General features: G+C 34.1%; 1 long non-coding RNA gene across 2 annotated transcripts in view; it reads right to left on the bottom strand.

Moving 5' to 3' along the window:
• Positions 1 to 22,882, bottom strand: part of LOC102011584 — a 41,544-nt gene that overhangs the window by 13,467 nt on the left and 5,195 nt on the right. Inside the window, exons 2-4 of one of the 2 annotated variants that reach the window (XR_001234939.1) lie at positions 21,106 to 21,211; positions 18,497 to 18,628; positions 3,004 to 3,230 (exon numbers count right to left, since the gene is read on the bottom strand). This is a non-coding gene — a long non-coding RNA (uncharacterized LOC102011584). Of the gene's footprint in view, positions 1 to 3,003; positions 3,231 to 4,986; positions 5,069 to 18,496; positions 18,629 to 21,105; positions 21,212 to 22,882 lie in introns of those variants that run through there. The other variant, XR_001234938.1, reaches the window with a different exon arrangement.

Below are 22,882 nucleotides of genomic sequence, written 5' to 3'. Positions count from 1 at the left end.
CCTTGTTTTTGCTAAGCACTGAGATTCAGGCAAGGCAGAAATCAGTCCTAGGGTCAGCTCCCTACTCATGTTGCATCTATCTTTCAGTTTTCTTTCTCCCTTCTGAGGGAGAAGCTGAAAGTTGATATTTTTACACTCTGGCCTGGAGAATGCAATTAGGGCAAACAGTACAGGTTAGACCCAACTACCACATTTGCTCTCAGTGGCTTCCTACCTGAATTCCTTTCCTCTCCATGCATGAATTCAATCAAGACAAAAGCAAACCAGTCAGCAAGCTCTTCCTCCCACAAATGTCAGAACACAAGATGTACCATGTAAGTTTCTGTTTCCTGCCCCTGGGAAACACCAAGAGCTCAAAGTCTTCTTCCAACTATACCATGCTATGGCCGGGGCAGGGAATATGGTAAATGATTGTTCACCAATTTTCTTTTTTCTTTTTTTCTTTTTATATGGTTTCCTTTATCATATGCTCAGTCAGTTTTAGAATTTTAAGAGACTTGGACAAGTAGTAAATATTTCTTTTCTTAAAAGGCAAATAATATAGAGGTCATCTGTGGTGAGTCAGACATAAAATGGAAATTTACAGGCTGAGACCTGTTTCATAAACTCCACTTGAAAAAGCTTATGTGCAGTAAGCAGATGTCTGCTTTTCAAAGCAATCTATAAGCAAAAGGAAACTACAAAAGGGGAACATTCTATATTGAATGTATATGCATATGCACTTCAGTGAGTAAATCACATCAAGAAACTGAATGAATGAAAGAGAAAAATATTCATTTTTACAGAGGATGAGTCTGGCACAGAACAACTACATTAATGAGTTAAAAATCAGCTGCAAGAGTATTGTTACCTGGTATTTATATATACAAAGAAAACATAATCACTCCTGTGGTATTAGCTGCAATAAAATAAACAGTACAGCAGCACCTGAACCTAATCATTAAACCAAATCATTACGTGAAGTTCAAGACATAGTGTGTTTCATGTTCTATAAATATCAATACTCTCAAGTAATATTTCCTTAGCTTATTAGGAAATATTTTATAATTCTGATTTGTTTCAATACTTTCTGGTGCATTCAATGCAATGAACTTCATACCTTCATATGTGCATTATTGGAAGACTTTCTATGCAAAACTGATGGAACATCCAGATGGAATCTCTGTATGTTCTTCTTCTGCATTGGTAATAGAGGACTTATTTCCATTAACAACAGCTGTAGGGAATCTATATATTCCATGGTTAACTATCGAAAAAGAAAATCTTCTAAATTGTAGCTCATAAATTCATGGTGAATATTGTCCATGGCAATAAGATGCTGTGGTGAATAGGCTGGAGAGAACACTCCAGCATACTGATGAAAAGTGTTTTCAAAAATCTTGACTATCATGACAAGGGAAAAAACCAAAAATGAGAAACAAACTCAAATAGGCAAGCACATCAGGAACAGAGCAATAATGGTTAGGATGGTCCACACACTTCAGGAGAGAGATTGGCCAACCACCTGCCCCAGGACGGGTGGATGACTTACCTGACTTCTTTATGCTTCTTCAGACAGGCAAGGCTATCTCAACAAATCAAACATTTATCTTGAGAATTTACTTAAAGTGGTATTAGCATAACCTCTTTACACACTTCCACACCCAGAGGAAGAACGACATTGTGACAGTAAAAATGCCTGGCTTTCATTATAATTGAGACTCAAAAACAATGAGCTCCTACCTGGAGACCAAAAATGTCAGTTTTTCCTTTGTGAGTTTTAGGTGTTCTCCCCTGCCAAGAACAACAGTTTCTGCTACAGAACTAGAAATACAGGTTACAGTTATGTGTCCCTTTCAAACCATGTGCACCAAGCCCTGCTTGTCACAAGCCTTTGGAAAGGACTGAACTCAGCTGTCCTAAATGTAGCTGGAACATCTTGTGCTTCATTCTGGAGTCACTCCACAATTAAGTGAAGCAGGTAAACAAAACATTCATGCTTCCTCTCAAAGCAGGAGACAAAATCTGTGGGGATTGCAGAGGTGAATTTCTTACAACTGTTATGTGATATAAACTGGAAATCTGGGCTGGGGCTGAAAGTAGCAGTATCTTTCCACTTCACTGCAGATATAAGTCACTTTGTATTCCAGGTTCAGACTAAGGAATTTTGATTTTCTGGTTGTGAGGAATGCTCCTAAACTGGCATTTTTAACAAGTTCCTGAAACTCATTATTAGTAGGACAAAACTAGAGAAAGAAGTCAACACGAAGCAACTTACAACCAAATTTCTAACAACTCTATCTGTGTCTGGTTTCATTCCCATTTAGTATGCAGGAGCATTCTAACTGGTTTTATAAACTTCACAGAAGGAAGTGTATTGTTCTGGTTCATGTATTATTTTGAGACAGTTTTTACCTGGGGAAAAAGAGGGTCCATAGCTTCCTATTCTACCTTCTTCTACAGTTATTTTTAAGTCCCGGTTTTCAGTACTGATTTTTTAAAACTAACGTTTTTCAAAAATCCAAATCGTTGTTTATTAAATCAAATAGTACAGCTTTAAAAATGAGTCACAATAAGAAATCCACATTCTGCCTTGTAGTAAATGGCTTCCTAAGTCAAATAATTGTAAAAGTAAATTGTAAAAGTAAATTGTAAAAGTAAATGGCTTCCTAAGTCAAATAATTGAGTATACATTGTAAAATATCCTCTTATATTATTTTAAGTCTAAAAATGCCAAAATAGGCAAACTACCTAAACCTCACTGGCTATATGAGCAATAATTCTTTAATTCTTCGTATTCCTTAAATCACTTTTTGTTTAGTAATCCATAGGAAAGGAAAGTAAGTATCAAGGGAAATATTCATTTTTTAAACAAATAGAGTAAAAAAAATCCCAAAATTTATCTAATTGGTTTTGTAGTCATACATGATGTAGAAATCATAATAATATAATGTATACTTCTATAAAAATGTATATCTTAAAATTATTATTTATTTTTATTACTTTTTGAGACGGGCATCTCACCATGGAAAGCAGGTTGGTTTCAAACTCCTGATCCTCTTTCTTTAGCTTCTGGAGTTCTGGGATTGCAGGCGTGTATCACCACATATGGCTTTTTATTCACATTATTTTAAGAAAAAGTATTTCTCCAACAGCTTTTGATTACTTCAAAGCAAGTGTGGGGACGGGATTCAGCCTAGTGACAGGGAACTTGCCTAGCAAGTGAGAATCCCTGAATTCAATCCCCAGTACTACAAGAAAAAAAAAAGAAATGTGGTTTTAGGTCAATCATAAAACACTGGTCCTTAATAAAATTATGCCCTCTATCACTATCACGCATAATTGAATTTAAATAGTAAAATTTGTTAGTTTAGGATCTCTAGCTTTGCTGTGAAATTTAAATCAGCCAATTAAAACTTCAAACATGAACATCAGCTGTAAACGGCAAGAAATAAGAACAGGAAAGAAGCAATTACTGCAATTCTAAAGAAATAAAAGTTTAGCCAAAATAAAGAAGCAAAGTGAAAAAGTGCCTTGAAAGTGGCAATGATTCATGATGTGGATGGCAAATAAAAGTCAAATGTAAGAGCATAAATACGTAATATGAAATGATAAAAATAAATCAGAGAATGTGGTGTTGATATTTGTAGCAATGCTAATTGGAGACTATTCACAGTTGAAAAATAAATGAGTTTTAAATAATAATAAATGTATTACATCTGATTTAATGAATCCATATCTTTCCTTTCCTTTCCTTTCCTTTCCTTTCCTTTCCTTTCCTTTCCTTTCCTTTCCTTTCCTTTCCTTTTCTGTTCTTTTTTCTTTTCCCTTCTCTTTTCTTTCTTTTTTTCCCTCCAAGGTGTGCCAGTGGGGGCTAAATTCTCCCACTATCAACTAACAAAGCCCTTAGCTAATGAAAACCCATTATGTTGAAGTAGGCTATCCATGCAATAAAGCACTAATCCTGATGGCACGGTGTTGTTTTGAACCTTACAACTCCTGCTATTTTTCCTTTCCTAAAGGGAACTTCATGGCATCATGTATCAGGGAGAAAGAATTTAAACATCCTCTTATTTTCAGTCTTTATTTAGAAACTTTTAAAGTCCTTTCCTGCCCTGGGGGTGTTCCTTTTCAACTTCTAAACGAGGCTTTTAGAATTTTGGGGCAATAAGCTTGAGGAGGACAGAACAGGAGGGAGGAGAAAAAGGAAAATCCGATCAGTTTAGATAAAATCTGGTGGAGATTACTTTCCCAAAATGGAGTTACAACACAGTCCACCGTGCACAAAGTTAGTTTTGCTGTTTGCTTGTGTGTTTGCAGTTTCACAAAGAGCATAAACACATAAACCTGACTTCGTCGCTGCTTAGCTGGTCAACTGAGCTTTGGACAACCAAGCACAGAGTGAGGATAACACGAAGAAATATTAGCTAAGTTCAGATAGAATTTACGTTCATGGAGCTTTGAATTACTACCATAGCTCTAATATGGGAAAATACTAAATTAACAATGATAACTCCAGAATATAATTGAAAATAAATGCAGTATATGTGTCTATTTTGTGTTTGTTTATCGAATTTTAAATACTGATATTAGAAATAGCCTACAATAGTAAATAGCTTAGACCTCTACTAGACCGGAAAAAACAGTTTAAATTCTGTGAACCTGGATACACATACTATCTCTCCTTAAACCTCAAAAAAAGAGAATATTTCCATTTTTTCACAACTAAAGAGCATAGTATCTTTTAGGAAAATAATATAAATTATGTTTTTAAAACTAGTTTTCTAAAACTCTCACACTGCAACTAAATAAGAACAAAAAAGGAAAAGAGGGGCTGGGGATTTAGCTCAGTGGCAAAGCGCCTGCCTGGCAAGCGCAAGGTCGTGAGTTCAGTTCCCCGTACCGGAGAAAAACAAAAACAAACAAACAAACGGATAAGAAAACTTCTAACCAATCTCTTTTGTAAATCTCAGTGAAAATAACATTCTAAATAAAGTAAGTAAATGCCACATTTTAAGAATAGTGCTTTATATAAGGATATAGTTTGTTCCTGTCCATGGCGAGGTCATTCCACATTACTCCTTAATGGCTGAAAAACAGAAAGAGTTGTTTGTGATCTCTGTCTGTTGGGTTCGTAAATAAATGAGTTGGATTTTTTGCCTGATATATATTGTGAATAGGGTTGCTATGTGAAATACATGATTCTTCATTAAATTTGAACTTAAGAAAACCAATAAATACATTTTAGTATAGATAAATACTACATAAATATATTAATACTAAAACAAAATTGTTTTTAAATATGATGACTTTAATTGTAAAAACTACATGAACTTCTGAATATATAAATGTACTTAAAGTGCAAATATATTTATATAAAGATGTATCTGATGCTTACTACATAGCTCAAGAAATAGAACATAGCCAAGCTTTTTAAATTGAGTTCTTTGACTGTCATAGACAGCATAAACACATTCCTCCACCTTTAGGTGAACAATGAACTGAAATAATTATTTCTATACATTTCAATATGAGTTTTCCAATCTTGAAAGTATCTTATATTACATGAAAGCTTTTGTACTGGCTATATTCTTGATTTACTTTGACAAGATCGTTTGTACAGATTGTAAGATGCATATGGGATTAATTATTCAATGCAATATAATATATAATTTGAAGTATCAGAATTTATTAATGTATGCTACTGCTCATAAGGGCTATCTGTAATTTATAATACATATTTAATTTGTCATTTTACTAAGTTTGATATTTCTAAGATAGAATCTACTACATGTACTATATATTGACAGTATATAAGTCGATAAAATTCAAAGCATACATATAAGTAACATACATATAAGACTTCCTGAGGAGGTATGAACCTTCAGATTACATCCCTTCACTTCTTTTACTAATGAAGACCCCACTAGAAGCTCCATCCACAAGCTGGAAAATAGCCCAGTTCCAGACACCAAGTGATGATGGCGCTAGCGCCATTCATGAAGGGTTACCATCACGACCGCTTCACGTCCTAAAATTCCCATTCACTTAATACCATCACTTAGGAGTCAGAATTTCAATACATGAATTTTGGGGAAACACAAATACTCATTCTATTGAATATAATAAAAAGTGCACCAATTTTCACTTCAAGTAGACAGTACCTAATGAATATTGTGCTATATTCTCATTAACACATTTTTTCATGCAATAATATTTATTGAATGAGTTCTCCATACCTGGTTTTGTTTTAGGTACTACTTTTCTTTAAATAAACTTCTTCTTTTGGGATAAAATTGAATTACAGGAAAATTACAAACATAGACTTTCTCTTCTCTCCTCACCCACATTCCCTTAAAGCATATGTATTTTTGCCTATGTGATGTGTATGAAATGGTATCTTATTTTAGTCTAAAATTCCATAAATACTAATATGTAAGGACATTTACATACACATAGGGAAAGAAGAAGAAAGAGAATTTAGAGTTTCCTTTTGGACAAGGTTTATTTATTCATCTTGAAGACATTTCTATGATTTTGTTAGCTCGTGTTTATGAAACTATATAAAAATAAGTAAATATTTTTAGTTAATGTTTTGCAATCCTTTGTCCTGGCTCATAACTTGTTTTTTTAATTTTATTTTTTAAAAAAATTAAATATTTATCTCAAAATGATTGTCATGTACACATATTCTAATGTTGAATAAACCTTCCTCATCTGAAACAAATTACTGATCGTGACATACAATACATACTCTATATGTGAATATTCTCAGATTGTGTGGAGGACCGCCTGGGCGACTTTGCTTGAAGAAGAAGCAATTGTCTCCATTCTGACTGAATCTGGCCCTATTTCCATGTATTGATGTGTGCAGCCCTGGCTAGGACTTCTCCTTATCCCTTCTATTGGCCTTAAGCAATGCTTATCGATCCAGCCAACATGCTGGTGTGTACTCTCTGAAGCAAAGAAGACAGGGCAGTGCCCCTGCCCCATAGCTCCCAAATAAAATGTGTGAACCAGGGTGAGGGGGGATACAGAGCCTTGCTCCATGCTGTTGGCTGGGATCCAGCCTCAAAATAAAAGACTATGGCTTCCCAGGGCATAAAAGATTACATGTTAGAGCTGACACACTGACTCCAAAACATCACATAGTACCTCAGTAGTGTTATGAAGATTATACCTTCTACATATCTTTCTCTGTGCATATTGCAGAGGTGAGTTCAGGCCTCCTACCTAGCCCAGCTCATAGTAGTTCCCACTATTCTCGTATTTATTCATCCTTAAGCCACCCCGTTCTTCATGAATTAATAAAATCCGGGTTCTGTCTTGGGCCAAGACCTTTGTTCTGGTTAGCCATCACTGTAACTGGACTCAGGACTCCCTTTATTCCTGATATATTTTGGATATATTATTGTGTATAATATATTTTGGATATATTATTGTGTCTTTATTTACATGATGAGTTGCACTGGCAGTGGTAGATTGGATTTAACTCAATAGGATCGCAGTAACTTTTCCATGGGGTTACAAATATAAACTTCCTGGCCCTTGATGAGGACCAGGAAGTGCTCTCTCTAAGTTTGTTAATGCTTAGTTAAATATTTTTATCTGTATTTATTAGTGTCCTTATTTCATGTAGGTCCCCAGGTCATTAGTAGCACAAGTTAGAATGTCTTTATTTTGCTTAATATTGCATTAATATTACTTGCATCTTAAAAATATGACAACTTTTTCACTTACTATGACCTAGTCTTGGGAATTGTGAGCATTGTCACAATAAATATGTGTGTGCTCTTTTGTATGCTGGCTTCCTTTTCTTTGGCTATAGATCCAGAAGTTACAGAATCTACCTAAACCCTAAAGGCAGATAACAGTGGAATACTATTAATTTATTTAAAAGAGTGAAATATTATCATTTGAGGAAAAATGAATGAAACTGTATGTTAAGTGAAATAAGACAGACATAGAAAGACAAGTACTATACATTCTCTTTCATATGTGGAAGTATGTAATAATAATGAACTATCACCTGGATGTAGAATAGTGATTGCTAGAGACTGAGATGGTAGTGGAGAGGGGAAAAAGAAAGTCAGAGTTAGTAAATGTATACTGTTTCTGTATATATACTGAAATATAACACTAAACCTTATTAATGTGCACAGTTAATATATGTTAATCAAAAACAAATATTAGTTTGTATTTTTATAGGCAGATTCTAAATAGAAATCTAAATTGATTAGGAATAAGAATAATAAAACAGTCTAATTTTTCTTGATTACAGTTTAGTTAATTACATTTTCTCCAATTTAATTTCATTTAATTTTATAGTGTTTTGGTAAATTCTACACTGATACTATGTTTTAAATGCTGTATTTCTATCCATTTTCTTTGGTAAAACTATACTTTAAGGTTTTGTAGTTTTTAAACATTGATCTGCCTTGTTTCTTTTTAAATTGCCATATATGTCAAAGGTTCTTGGTATTACTTTTTCAGAGAAAGAAATTTTATGATGGTGAGTATCTTCATCATTTTATTTCACAAATTTCTGATCTTATTTCTTTCCCTCTATACTGTGAGTCATCCCTTCCTTTTGTTTTAACCATGGAGATTCTTTAAGTTAGGCCTCATCATTTTTAACATTTCTACCTTTCTAATAAATATATGCAAGGCTATCTATTTATCTGTAGATATTTCTATAACTGCATAAGATACATTTTGTGTGATATTTTGTAACTCAATTTTAGTATATTTTTATACTTTTTATAACTTGGCAAACACACTAGTTATGTGTGTCTTATTTGAATTCAAAATGTAAAAGATATTTTAACTGTTTTGTATTTATTATATTTAACAGGTTAGTGGTCAGTAAACATATAAATGCTACCAATTATTTAAAATGTTTTATTTTTCCTTTATGGCTTAGATTATGATCAATATTGTTGACTGTGCTATGGTTCCAAAAGGAATATACATACTAATCAGTGTGTGTGTGTGTGTGTGTGCGTGTGTGTGTGTGTGTGTATGTGCATGTGTGTCTTTGAAAGGGAGAAGAAGAAACTGTATAGATACATATTAGATGTATGGATTTGACCCATTTGATACTTTACTACCTCAGACACGTTCCATAAAATCTTGATAGGCGTGTCAATTTTTCAACTTCTTCCACTGGGTTTTATTGAATGTAATGCATTAAGAGACTTGCTGGTGAGTCTATTTTCATTTCTTTCATCTTTAAATTTTATCCCTTTCACATATCTTCCACTTGTCCCTCCTGGTTGTCTGTGTTGGTATTGGTTTCAATTAGCTCTTATATTTTTTTCTTTGGGTTCCTTCACTTATTATCCTTCTACATATTATAAGATGTCTCTGAAAATTTAGTGATTTCCTATTTACATTAAGATATGATCAAGTGAATATATAGCTTTCTTTTTCAACTCTCCGATCGAATACTTGAGAATTCTATAAATTAGAATGCTATGTTTAGTGTATTATTCATTAAACTGACTCCACACTTAATCATTATCCCTATCACACCACAAAACTAGTGTTACCTATGCATAACCACGAATCTACCATTTAAAGCTTAGTCTTCCTTTTATTGTCTCAGAATCCTCTTTTAATAATTAGTCTTCTTCCTGCTGTACAATTGTAGAACTCGTTATAATGATGGCAAATTTTTTATTTGCCTAAAATATATCTGTCTTATGTACTCTTGGTTGAGTGATATTTAGCTAAGATTATGTCTCTTGGTTGACATTTTTTCAACATTTTTGTATCTTGTTTGACTACTCTATACTTGCTAAAGAGAATTCTGCTCTTACTTTTTATCTCCTTGTAGTAAATATTTTTCTTACCATCTTTTTATTTTAAAATCTTTTGTCTTTAGTATTTTCTAGTTCAACTTTGATAATTTCTCATCCTTCATGTGATTTTTTTTTTGTGAATGAAAAGATGTTATGGTTCCTAATTGGATGAAATTCAGAGTCTGAACATTAAGCTAGCTATGAACAGGCATTTTTATTTCAAGCTGCATATGCATTAGATTCATTCTCATTGCTTGGACAAAATAACTGGCACCCTCAATTTATTTTTCTTCAGAATTGAGTCCAAGGTAGAAACGGTGCAGTGGAAGCGCATGGCAGAGGTAAGCCTCTCAGCTCTGGACAGCCAGAAAGCAGAGAGAGCAGGGAGGAACCAGAGACAAGAATGAACCCTTCCAGGTCACACTCTCCATGACCTCCTCCATCCAGGACCCACACCATAGTAGCACATTTTTTAATAATGCATCACTGGATTAATCTACTGATGAGTAGGATAGCACCCATGTGACCAATCACAAAAAAAAGCCCCAACTATGAATAATTTGGAGGAAATTTTACATCTAAACCATCATATTTTATCCTTTGTTTCCCAAAGTCTTGTGCCTATATCATTATGCAAAATGCATTTAGTCCATGTTTAAAAGTTGTGAAAGTCTTAACAGTTCCAACAATGCTAAGAAGTCCAAGTCCAAAGTCTCTTCTGAGAGTCAGGCAAACACTTAAGTGTGTCCCATTATTATAAAAAAATAAGTTAAAGACCTGGAGCATACACTCACATGGTAAATGTTCCCATTCTAAAAGGGAAGAATAGGGAGATAGGAAGGTACAACAAAGGTAAAACCAAAACAGAGCAGAGCAAACATTAAATCCTATAAATCCATGTTCACCATGCTAGGGGTCAGCTTGCAATGAGATGTGAACTTCAAAAGGTTTGGGCAGCCCCACTCCATGGCCTTGCTGTGTAAAGCCCACATAGTCTATCTCTTGGGCTGGTTCTGCTCACTGCCCACAGTCATCGTTAGCGGTTCTTTCATGGGCCCTGAATCTCCTACTTTATTGGGCATCCATTGCAGCTTTGGTTTCACTCTTATAGCTACAGTACTTTTCTTCGGGGGCTCCTGGCCGGGACTATGACCCAGTTACATGTTTTTATCCTGGCTTCCCAGGTCTTCTTCTGAAAACAGAGGGAAAGCATCTGTGACCCAATGAATCTTGCATTTTACACTTCTGAAAAACTGGCTCCTAGTGGATGATGCAAAAGTCAGCCACCAATTTGAGCAACAGTCTGGTCCCCTTGAACCATGGTCATAACAACCTCTGAGCACATAGGTGGCTGAACTCAAGGATTCACTTTCCCAGACAGCCATCAGTGAGAAAGTTTCCTGGGGACTCTCTTCTAAACACAGATTCTTCAAGAGTTTACCCTCTTATACTCTTAAGCCTGCAATAGGTGGAGTCTGGCCAGTTTCTGAGTTGACTTCAAAATATCTTTCTTATTGTCCTCCTGCAAAGCATGTAGCTTCATTTTAATGTTAATATTTTCAACAAACCTGTTTCGTTTCACCCAGCTTTACACATTCCACCTTTCTGTGTAAGCTGCAAAACTTTCAAAGAATGATCTCTGCTTTCTTGATTCTGTTGCTTGCTATAACTCTGACTTAATGCAATGAACAGTATTTATGCCACAGTGATACCATTGGGCTGCTTTGAAATTTCCTTCTCTAGATCAGGTAGTCTATCACTTTTGAATTGAGCTCCTCACAAAGTCTTAGGATATGGACAAAACATAGGCAAGTGCATTCCTAAAATGAAACATTCCTGGCTGCTTGTCCACTTTCCCACCTGAAATCTCAAGAGCCAGGCTTTTATTGCCCACATTTTTATTAATGTTGTGGTCGTATGAGATTTGACCACAATCATACTTCGAACTCCACCTGAAACAATCTAAGGCTTCTCTAGCCACTTGTACACACTTTAAGAAACTCCTCCCTCAAACAAGTTCTAAAGGCTTAATGGCAGATTGCAAGGGCATGGAAGAGAAACATCTCCTCAACCTATGCCACGTAGGAAATAGAAAAGCAAAGAGCTAAGAACAAGAATACATCTCTCCAAGTCAACCTGCATGACCTGCTTCCAAGCAGTCGCCACCTCCTAAAACCACATTCTGCTATAGATTTACCAGTGGATTAAGTCACTGATGTGTATCATCACCCACAATCCTGCCACCTTCCAAAAACTCCACCTAAGGATGCATAGAATTTTGAAGGACATTTTAGATCTAACCTATAACAGTATATCGCTTAATATTATTTAACATTTGCTCTTTAGATTTAAATGAATGTAAAAGTTTTTTATTTAAATTTATAATTAAATCTTAATTGATCAAAAATTAAATGAAGACATAATAGGAGAGGTTAATAGAAGAAAATACACTTTCATGAAGAATGATTTTCAGAATCTCTCTTGGAAATTTGAAAGCAGACATGATACCTAAATATAGCTGTCAAAATTAACCCCCAGTAACTGGATAAAGTATATCTGTCTGATATATATTAAGAAAAGGTGATATGTGGAACAGAAAAGAGGAGCTGTTAGCCTACACCAAGTGTAATTTTTGAATATCAGGGTGATCCTCACATTGTGCTTCATGAGCACTGTGTCAAGCAGCCTTAAAAATAGCATATATTGCTTAATCTAGCTTTATTACATGGGTTTCTGTCACTTATAAGCAAGGGTAATAATTTTACTAGGCTATAAATGTGATTATTGTCAGGTTTAATTGACATTTTGCTGCTTCCATTATGGAAATTAGATTAAAAGAAAACATGATAAAAGAGTTAGAACATTCGCTGTAAATTATGATGAGGCATGAGGTAGAAAACTCCACAAGGATAAAGTGAAATATATGGATTTAAGAACTCTCGAAATGATAATTTAGTCAAAATGAAGTAGACTAGCTATAAGATGAAGAATCATAAATGATGCTTAGAGATCTGTCATGAATAGATATAATGGGACTTACTAAGGGGGGGGGAAATGTTAGGGCACAAGAGCAAAAGGATGGTAAAGACAGGGATGCTGATATGATGTTTATTAGAGACAGCAATCATTTTGTTCATGTTGACAGTAACCGAAATCTAATTGCAGCTGTAGGAATGGACTAGAGCTCATAAAAACTTTTCATAGTGAAAGAAGAGGCTGTAAGAAAGAAATAAGGATTCATGGGACTGTGGAGCCTAAAGAGATCTGACAGAAATAAATTGAGAGAGCATTATATCATCAAAACAAAAGGAAGACTGATTTTTCAACAAGGTAGAAAATATTCAAAGGGAATAAAAGATATATAAATAAGAGGTTCTTCTTAACCTGCTTCTCAGAGAACTACTTCTGATCTGAATAGATATTATTCATTTGGAAATAAAAATAAATGTGTGGGTTTTCTCAACAAAAGAGAAAAAATGTACATCAAGTAATAAACCCTCAAATCTATCATTTTACAAAGATATATCCCTCAACCTATGATATATAGTCCATAACAATCAATAAACTTCTTAGAAATGCACAACTTTGGGTTCCATTCTAGAAAAGACATCAATCAGAAATTCTTGGTTGGGCTTCATCAGTTTGAATTTTTATGAGCTCTTCAGATGATTCTAATGCCCCTTGGGATTTGAGAGTCAATGTTCAAATACAAAGTGACACTTAATTGCTCATTTGCCCATTTTCTCAAACTTGTGGCTTGCTATGTTATGCTAAACATGACCTTTCTTATAATCATCCAGAACTAGGCAGTGACATTTTTCAAGTTTAAATTTGGAATACAATTTTAAATAATATTTCCATTTTATATTTATCTTATTTTAGGAATGCAACATCTATGGCTCATGTACTGTGATTATAAATTTGCAACACTAAATTATATATTTAAAAATACAATATTGACATTAATAATTCATAATTAATTTCTTAACTGAAAGTTTGTATGTATTTGTACATATATATCATGAAAATTTTAAAATGAGCATTTGTTATGCAACTGCCAAAATAGCACAGCATCAATATGTATATTATATACATATATTTATGTCAGGTAACATAGAATTATTCAATAATTTCTAATGTGCAAGACAACTAAGCCAACGGTAAAATTTAAGTTCAAACTCAGTCTACTGCTTGATAACTAGTTAATCTTAGGAAAATATCATAAATTTTTGAGCCCCAGTTTTCTCTATTAAAAAGTAGTTGCAGTATTACCTGCAAAAATGTTTGACTTCAGTGATATGCCTTTCAAAGTTCATGTACTACAAACTTATTACTCAATATAATAAGGTTGAGAGTAGGGGCCTTTAAAGATGCTAATGTCATAAGGGCTCTTCCTTAGTTATAGGTCAAAGAAGTGGGTTTCTTATCCAAGACAGAGATACTGACAAAGAATAAATTAAGGCCCCTTCACTCCTTGTCCAGCTGCTGCTTTTTTACATGTCATAGTGCAGCAAGAGGGGCATTCGTTGAAACCCCTCAGTCATGGACTACCCGGCATCCAGCACATGAGCCAGATAAACTTCTATTACTTAGCCTATGGTTAGCAACACAAAACAGATTGTGATGACTATCTTAGAATTCTGTATGGGTCACTGAGTTAATAAGGAGAAAATTTTGATTGTTTTTCAACAGAAGGCAGATGAACAGTATATGATCTCAAAGAGTATATGATCTTATATTAGTGATGGGTGTATAGAGGCAAGTTGACTGCTCCTGGAATATTTACTGTTGCATCCCCTGCTCATGTAGCATTCTTATTTCCTGAGTGCTTAATGACAATTTGCCAAAACAATATGTTTTCTCATTGTTATGGCTTGTGTTTAGCTAGCCCCTGAAAGTCTCAAGTGGTCATAAGTGGAGGTTTTTCAGAAGCAGCTGGATCTACAATGTGATTGATTCATGGTACAATGCTGGGAGTAGGGTGTATGATTACTAAACCAGTCCAGTGATTGGTTTGACATCACCCTAATCTTGGTAGCCCAGATAGACTACAAAAGGGGCAGATAAATGCTCCTAAAGTCCCTTGCTGCTTTGCTACATTCTGTCTGCAATGCACTGTTCTCCTCTGTCAAGCCACTCTGCCTTGGAGCCAGCTGATTATGGGCTGAAACCTCTACAAATTGTGAGCTAAATAAACCTTTCCTTCCTTTACTTTGGGTGCCAGGTATTTTGTCTCAGCAATCAGAAAAGTAATTAAGACATTCATTTATTAAGAATATTTCTTGTTACTATTTACTGGTACATGGCAGTGTTTGGCATTAAATAAAATATATTTCTATTTTTATTTTCTTATTAACACAGCTGAGCATCTTGTCTATGCTTTTTTGTAACCGAAGTGCTTCTTGTTATCCTTTACTATTTTAAAAATAAAACTATGAAAGTCATTTATATTTTGCAGAAATGTGCAGAACCTACATGTGCAACATGATTTTTCACTAAGTGTGAATTCTATGATCACCATTCAAACAAAGAAATGAAATATTATTAGCAGCTCAGAATATTATGTTCCTGCTACCTGAAGTATTTACTTCTTTTTCCTCACAGATGACCAGTAATAATTTTGTACCCTTTGAAATTCATATATTATATATTAATTTGGATCTAAATTATTTCATTTATTCATCTATTTGAGATTAAATCACATGAATTATAGAAAGATTAATTTACTCTATAAAATATTGCAACATACTATTCCATAATTTATCAAGTTTAAACCTGTCTGCAATTAATATTGTGTATAAACTTAGAGCTCCTATTAATTTTCTTGCATATATCTTTCAGTGTTATATATGTGAATAGATTGTCAAATATATATTAAGAACAACATTGCCATGCCATTGGGTTTGATTATGCTTGGATTTATTTAATATTGCCACACAGTTCTCCAAATAAATTTTACAAATTCTATTTGTCTACTGATGCATTTATTTTATCTGTATTAGTGAGTACTAATTTATCTCAGTTCTTTGAGTGCATAATTTTTATGTCCCTTTATTACCATGGAGAATTCCACTATTAATTTAATTTGCTTTACAAGCAATCCATTTTTTCCCTATCTTTGAACTACGTTTTGATGTACTATAAGATTTCTGGTAGTTTTGTAAGATTATTACACCTGAGGACCTGTATTTTCCATTAGTAAGATTCAGCTGTTATCTTTATAAAAATGGCTTCTCTTCTATAGACCTCTATCATTCCAGGGTTAGAACTTCTATTATGTATAAAGGATTTTCTCATTCTTTTCCAGGTGCCTCTTCCCCTTTTATTGTATTACATCTATTTTTCTTTATATTTAAGTATTTAGTGACCTTTTTACTCTAAGTTCTGTATTTCTCATTTTTTTTTTGATTATGTCTTTTTCTGTTTAACTTTATATTACAATTTCAGAAATGTTGCTTTATTAATTCATAATTTTTTTCTTGAATTTAGTTTTACACCTTCCTGGATATTTAATAGTTTTTTAAAAAAATTCAATTGCATCCTGTTCATTTTATCATATTAAATATCTTTTTACATAATCTTTATCTGAGATGATTACTCCCTTTTGACATGAATAATTGCGCTAGAAGCAATTGCTTAACCTCATTAGTGTTTGTGCAGACTGAGACTGGAAGTTCCTCAGAGCTTTATTTTTGCAAATACAGTGGAGATGTTTTTACATTTATTTCCATCAGATGTGCAAGAGAAACAGAATTCTTAATTACTTGCTTATGTTATAGGTTTAAATACTACTGGGGAACTAAACCTGAGTAGGAATATTTATAAATGTTTGTTTAGAAAGTATGCTTTTCCTTTTTTAGCACCCAGGCTAAAATCTAGAAGTTTCTTCAACTTCCATCCCTAATGATTAGTTCATTTTCAGTTTAGACTTTCACCAAACATGTCGCTACTCATATATTCAGACTTCACGTGAGAGTCTCCATTACAACTTCCTGTTAAATTTTCTACATGTCTTTTTCATTGCATAAACCTTTTTTCCCAAGTCCTTTAAGTTTTAGTGACCGGCAAGTGTCCCCAAAATCTTAGTATTTTAACAGCTATCACGTTTAGATTTTCTCTTTTACTAGTCCCTCCTTGGAGATTTGTTACTTCCTTCCAAGTTTGACTATGAAGTGTAAAACAAATAAATTTTATGTAAACTTTTAATTTTCTGTAGTAAGGGCTTTTCTGGCTTTGAGCTCATAACATTTATTTCTAAAACTCTTTAGGAATCAGATTGTTCCTGATTTCCCTTGGTAGATTGAGGTCACAAATATACTGCCATGTAAATATTACCCAATAAGTATGAAATGTTTTCTGGTTGACAGAACTAATAAAACAGCCCCATTTACTGGGAGAAACAAGCAGATCAGTAGTGTCAAAGCATAGGATGAAAGCTGAGATCATCAGAAGCTAAATATGAAGAAGAAAGTACCAATCAGGTGGAAATAATGCTTCCATATAATTATAGGGAACTCTATTTTAAATAAAAAGAATATTGAAGGGTTTAAGTTTTGCTGATAGGAATGGCAGTCCCTGAAAAAGGGGTATACCTAAGTTCTCCAGAGAACACTAAGTCTTCAACTGATTGGAGAGGTCACTCACATTACAAAGGGCAAGATAATTCACTTAATGTGTCAATTTAGTTGTTAATCTAATTTGATAAAAAATAAACCCACACGGAAATACCAAGAACAATGTTTGACCAAGGATCTGAACACCCTCTGGCCACTTAAACTGACACTCATAGTTAACCATCATAATGCTCATCTATGATAATTTATCTGATGCTCTTATGGGTTGCTATTTCTGCCATAGCCTTTGACATGTTGCTCATATTTATTGTTTGTTTTTTTTTTGTAAATTCCTTGTCTAGTATTCTTCTTGTATTTTAGCTTAACTCATAATACTATTTTGAAAGATGGACCTTGTGAAATTACCTGACTTAGGAACTAAGTCAAAATATCAGGTTTTATATTAATCTAACTAAGAATCAGGCTGTATTTAAGGTTTGTGTTTTTAGGTAGTCATCTCTCTTCCTATGATCCTACAGCCCCTGTAGTGTGTATTTCCTCTAGTGTCCTGGTTTTCTTCTCTGTGTTTGTCTGTGGTATTCTTTAACTACTTTCCCTAAATACAGCCTGTAGCATACCACTCTTTCAGGTTTATCCACTGTTACTGTACTGTTTGGCAGGGAAGTATGTGGGAGGAAAAAGTGATCTATAATCATAATTATCTTTGTGTATTTTAGTGGGAGATTCTACCTAGGCTGTGATTTGCATAAAATTTTATTGACTTTTTCCGTCTATCATGTGAGACAGGAAGGCTAGAAGTTTCAGATTAGGTAACTGACTTTATCTCTAGCTGAGATAAAGACATATGCCCTGAAGAATAATAATTTGTTAAATTTTAATTAGAATGTCCACTCCCGATAAATATAAATTAAGGTCCACAATATAGAGCATCCACAACTTTCCGTGTTTAATCTAACATTCCTCCAGTTTTACCCATTTTATTTAATGGCACTCCCCTCAAACATTTATATTACTTAAAAAATGGAATCTAGCTGTAGCATACTTGTGCTAGTTTAGTCAGTGAAATACATTATTTTAAAAGCAATTCTCACTGTATTCATTACTACATTCTACATTCTTCTGTTTAAAGTTGTTAATCACCTTTACATCACTGGGACAAAATAGCTGAGAAATCAGGTTAGGAAGATTTTATTTTCTCACTCCTGGCTTAAGAAGTTTCAGTCTATGATCACTTGGTCCTCTTCCTTTGGGTCTGTGGAGGCATAGCATATCCTAGAGGGAACACATGGCAGAAGATGGTTGTTCACACCTTGGCAACTGAGAAACAAAGACAGACAGACAAAGTCTGGGATCTCAGTTTTCCCATCAAATACATGACTGCACGAATGCAACTTTCTCACCTACTGAAAGTCTCACTGATACCAAATAAGGCCACAGGGTGGTGACCCCTTTGGAGGGTATGCAAGACTCAGACTATAACACTAAACAATGACCATTTTAAATTTTGATACTTCAAATGCCAAGGATACAGGGTTTATGAAGACTATCTGATATCACAGGAAGTACAAAAGTAGATTATACCAGCAATATTGAGGTTCGGAACACTACACCATGTTTTGTCTTCTGTTTAATGTCGCAGTGTTCATTGTCACATATATTTATTTGTAGTTTTACTATTTCACCATCAAACTACTTGGAAAGGTAAAAGGTTTACTATTAGCATAAAAAGGAAAGGAACAACCCTCACGATCATATGCTCTTTATTGATTCTTATTTTCCATCACTTAAAATAATAGTGTATATAGCTGAAAGTTTCTGAGTATGTGTTAGCTATGTGCCTTGAACTGTTCTAGGCACTTTACATTATTAACTCAATTAATCCTCCTAAAATAATGTGATAGCAGATTATTAATAGAACCATCTCAGGGGCTGGGGATTTAGCTCAGCGGCAAAGCGTCTTCCTGGCAAGCGCAAGGTCGTGAGTTCGGTTCCTGGTACCAGAGAAAAGCCAAAAAAAAAAAAAAAAAAAGAACCATCTCAATGTTAAATATGATTAAAAGATATAATATCTTTTGATGGGTTACAAAAAGTGGGAGGAATTACAAACAAGACTTGCTTTCTTTATCCCCAGGTACTTAAAAACTCTAGTTTGAAGGAGTTAGCAATTTAATAAAAAAGAGTTATAATTAAAGTTAAAGAAGTGTAAATAAATATTTTACATCCGGGTAGGCAGAAAATGAAAGCTAATCGGTGTAAGCATCATTTTCTTAGGAACTCAAGCCCTAAAAGTGCACTCAATTCATGCTCCGCTAACCAGCATCAAATGCTCACTTTCACTGTACAACATGAAAACCATCAGCCAAGCTTGTAAAATGAGGATGACATGTTCAAAAACTTTGGGACTAAACAATGAGGGGCTTTCACATTTGAGACTGAGCCTTCAAAAGCCTACATGTACATAAATAAAATCATTGTATATATGTACTGTACATATAGCAGTACAATGTGGCTTCTTTGTATTGCTCCACATTATTTTTTAAATATTACCTGTGCTTTACTTTATTTACCCAGCAAGATAAAAAGAATGTTGAAAATGGTACTTCTCAAGTAGACAACTATCAAATTTGAATACTTAAAATGACATTCATACGGTAGAGAAAGTAATATACTGCTGGCTTCAAGTCTTTGCAATTGTGTTGGGATTTGAGGAGTCTGTGTAACACCACCCACTATCTTGTGTCATTTTCAGTGTTCAGAGACCAGGAGGAATGTTTCTTCCATCTCAGTTTTCATTCATCTAGTATTCTTTTTGCATAATGGCTCACATCAAAATCCTCCAAGGAAAAACAATCTGTCAGGATGTTTTTCCTTCCCCTCCTAGAATACTGAATACAAAACATGAGTTCATAGATTGAATCTGAATAGTTAAGCCTGAGAGCAATTTAAGAAAAATAAATGTTTCTGTTTTACAAGTAGGGGCTAGAAAATAGAAAGGGGTGAGAAGTCAGCAGTATATTTAAGCAGTCATACATGAAGTTAGGTGTTGAGCCATGCTGCAACTGTATTCATTTTTTACAAAGAATACTGACTATTTTTAGCAGGTCTGGAAGGTACCAGGAAATACATTGAGACATAACTTTAAGTATCTCCATGTTGTACCACAGATAAGAGAGACACATAGGAACATTTTAAGTGTTTACTTTAGTAAATTCTCAATTCCATTCAGATTTTATGTTGTTCTAAAATAGGGTTTCTACATTCTCAAGTAACCTAAATGAAGAAAATTAAATAAAGATCATTAACTGCAAAAATTTCACAGATATGATAAAACAATTCAGTCCTTTGAGGGTATGAAAATATAATATGACTAATGACTTTAAATTGTATCTGTGGGGCCGGGGATACAGCTCAGTGGCACAGTGCCCACCTGGCAAGTGCAAAGTCCTGAGTCTGACTCCTGGTACCAAAAAACTAAATTGTATCTTCACAGCTATAAACCATGAATGTAAATTCAGTTTGCTTAGTTGAAAACAATTTTTCTTCTAGAAAAAGGGAACTATGAACAAAGAATCTAACATGTGCCTTCTGGGGTCTGCTACCAAAACTTGAGAATTAATGAATGACGACTCTGTCTCTGGAAAAGTGTTCATGATTTTTTGGCATTTATTGCAGACTAATATACGTGATAAGCCTTCACTCAATAAGATATTCTTTTCCATGAAAGCAACACAAGTACCTATGTTGCTCACCTCTGAGTCACCCTCGCCCCAGCAATGTAACATTATCCCTTTTCTCCTTGACCAAATGTTCATCAAATGAAGGTGTGGTTAAATCCACAGAGGCTGGCACTTGAGTCTGGAAGATGGAAACTCTTGTAAGGATTTGGGATCCTTATAACTTTTTGTGGTCTCTTTTGGCTCAAAACCACTAGTTTCACTACAGTACACTCCCACTAACACTGGAAGAGGATTCCTTTATCCCCACAGTCCCTCCAGCACTTGTTATTAATTGATTTCTTGAGAATAGCCATTCTCTCTGGGATGAGATGGAATTTCTGCATGGTATAATTTGCATCTCTCAAATGATCAGTGTTCCTGAACAGTTTTTCATGTATTTATTTGCCATTTGTACTTATTTTTCTGAGACGTGTCTATTCATCTCAAATATCCACTTTTGAATTGAATCTTTAAATTTGGGAAGGTCTGATTTGTTTCAGTGCATCATACATTCTGTACATGGGTCCTTTGTCTGAAGAAAAACTGGCTAAGATTTTTTCCCTCTCTTTGGGTTGTCTTTTTATTCTGTCAGTGATTTCTTTTTCTGCACAAATCTTTTTAATGGATCATAGTTGTTAAGTCTTTGTAATATTTCCCATGGCATCAGGGTTTTATTTATGAAGTCTTTGCCTATATCTAGGTCTTTTAAGACTTCTACCTATTCTCTTTTCCAGCAGATTTTAATGTTTCTATTTTAATATTTAGATCTTTGATCCATTTTCACTTTACTTTAGTGCGTGGTACAACCACTGTGGAAATCAGTGTGGAAATTACTCTAAAACAAGGGCTAAAATGTCCCATTTTACCCAGCTATTCCCCTTTCTGTTATCTTCCCAAAATAATTATAAGCCTCATACTACAGTGATGTTGATAGCAGCACAGTTTGTATAGCTAAATATTGGAAACAATATAAATGCCCATCAAGTTATTAATGTATAAAAAAAATATGGATATTTTATGCAATGGAGTACTACTCAGCTAAAGAAGGATAAATTTGAGATATTTGTAGGATGTCTCAAATCCTATAAATCCTGTCTCAGATCCTATAAATCCTGTCTCAGATCCTGTCATAAATCAATAGACCTTGAAATAATACTCAAGTGAAATAAGTCAGAAATGCATATAAATATCACATTGTCCCTCTGGTGTGAGAAACTGGAAGGATAAATGAGAACCAACATATATTACAGATACTGTGAAATAGGAACAGACCGTTCACAAGGAAAGAGGAACTGAAGGGAGAGAAGAAAGGGGGAAAATGAGAAAAAAAGGATAAAATGGAAATAGCTTTTTAAATAAAGTGAAGAAGAGGGGTTGAAGGTAGGAGATGGGAATGGGAGAAAAAGAGGAGGTAAGATATATCATGTACAGGGTGCAAGTTCCCCACAATGAAGGTGATCATTATGTATATCTGAATTGTACTAATAAACTTAAATTTTAAAAAGAAAACACTACTTAGAAAAATTGTAGTAGAATGTATACTTTTCCTATTATAATTATACATGAAAACCCAGAATCACTTAAATTGAGGTAGAATATATTCCTTCTTTATTGTATTTCACTTTCTTTACTAAGGCTTGTTTACTAGTGTTCTAATAAGATAATGGATTTGGTTGACTCTAAGGATGACAATAAAAGTAAGAGCAGTTTTGTGAAAGAGACACAGAGAAAAGAAAGACAAAAAGAAAGGAAAGGAAAGGAAAGGAAAGGAAAGGAAAGGAAAGGAAAGGAAAGGAAAGGGAAGGGAAGG

This window comes from Chinchilla lanigera, unplaced genomic scaffold, assembly GCF_000276665.1.
Source record: "Chinchilla lanigera isolate Chin_1 unplaced genomic scaffold, ChiLan1.0 scaffold00035, whole genome shotgun sequence".
In the NCBI taxonomy this organism is placed as follows: domain Eukaryota; kingdom Metazoa; phylum Chordata; class Mammalia; order Rodentia; family Chinchillidae; genus Chinchilla; species Chinchilla lanigera.
This window is presented reverse-complemented; position numbering and strand designations above follow the sequence as displayed.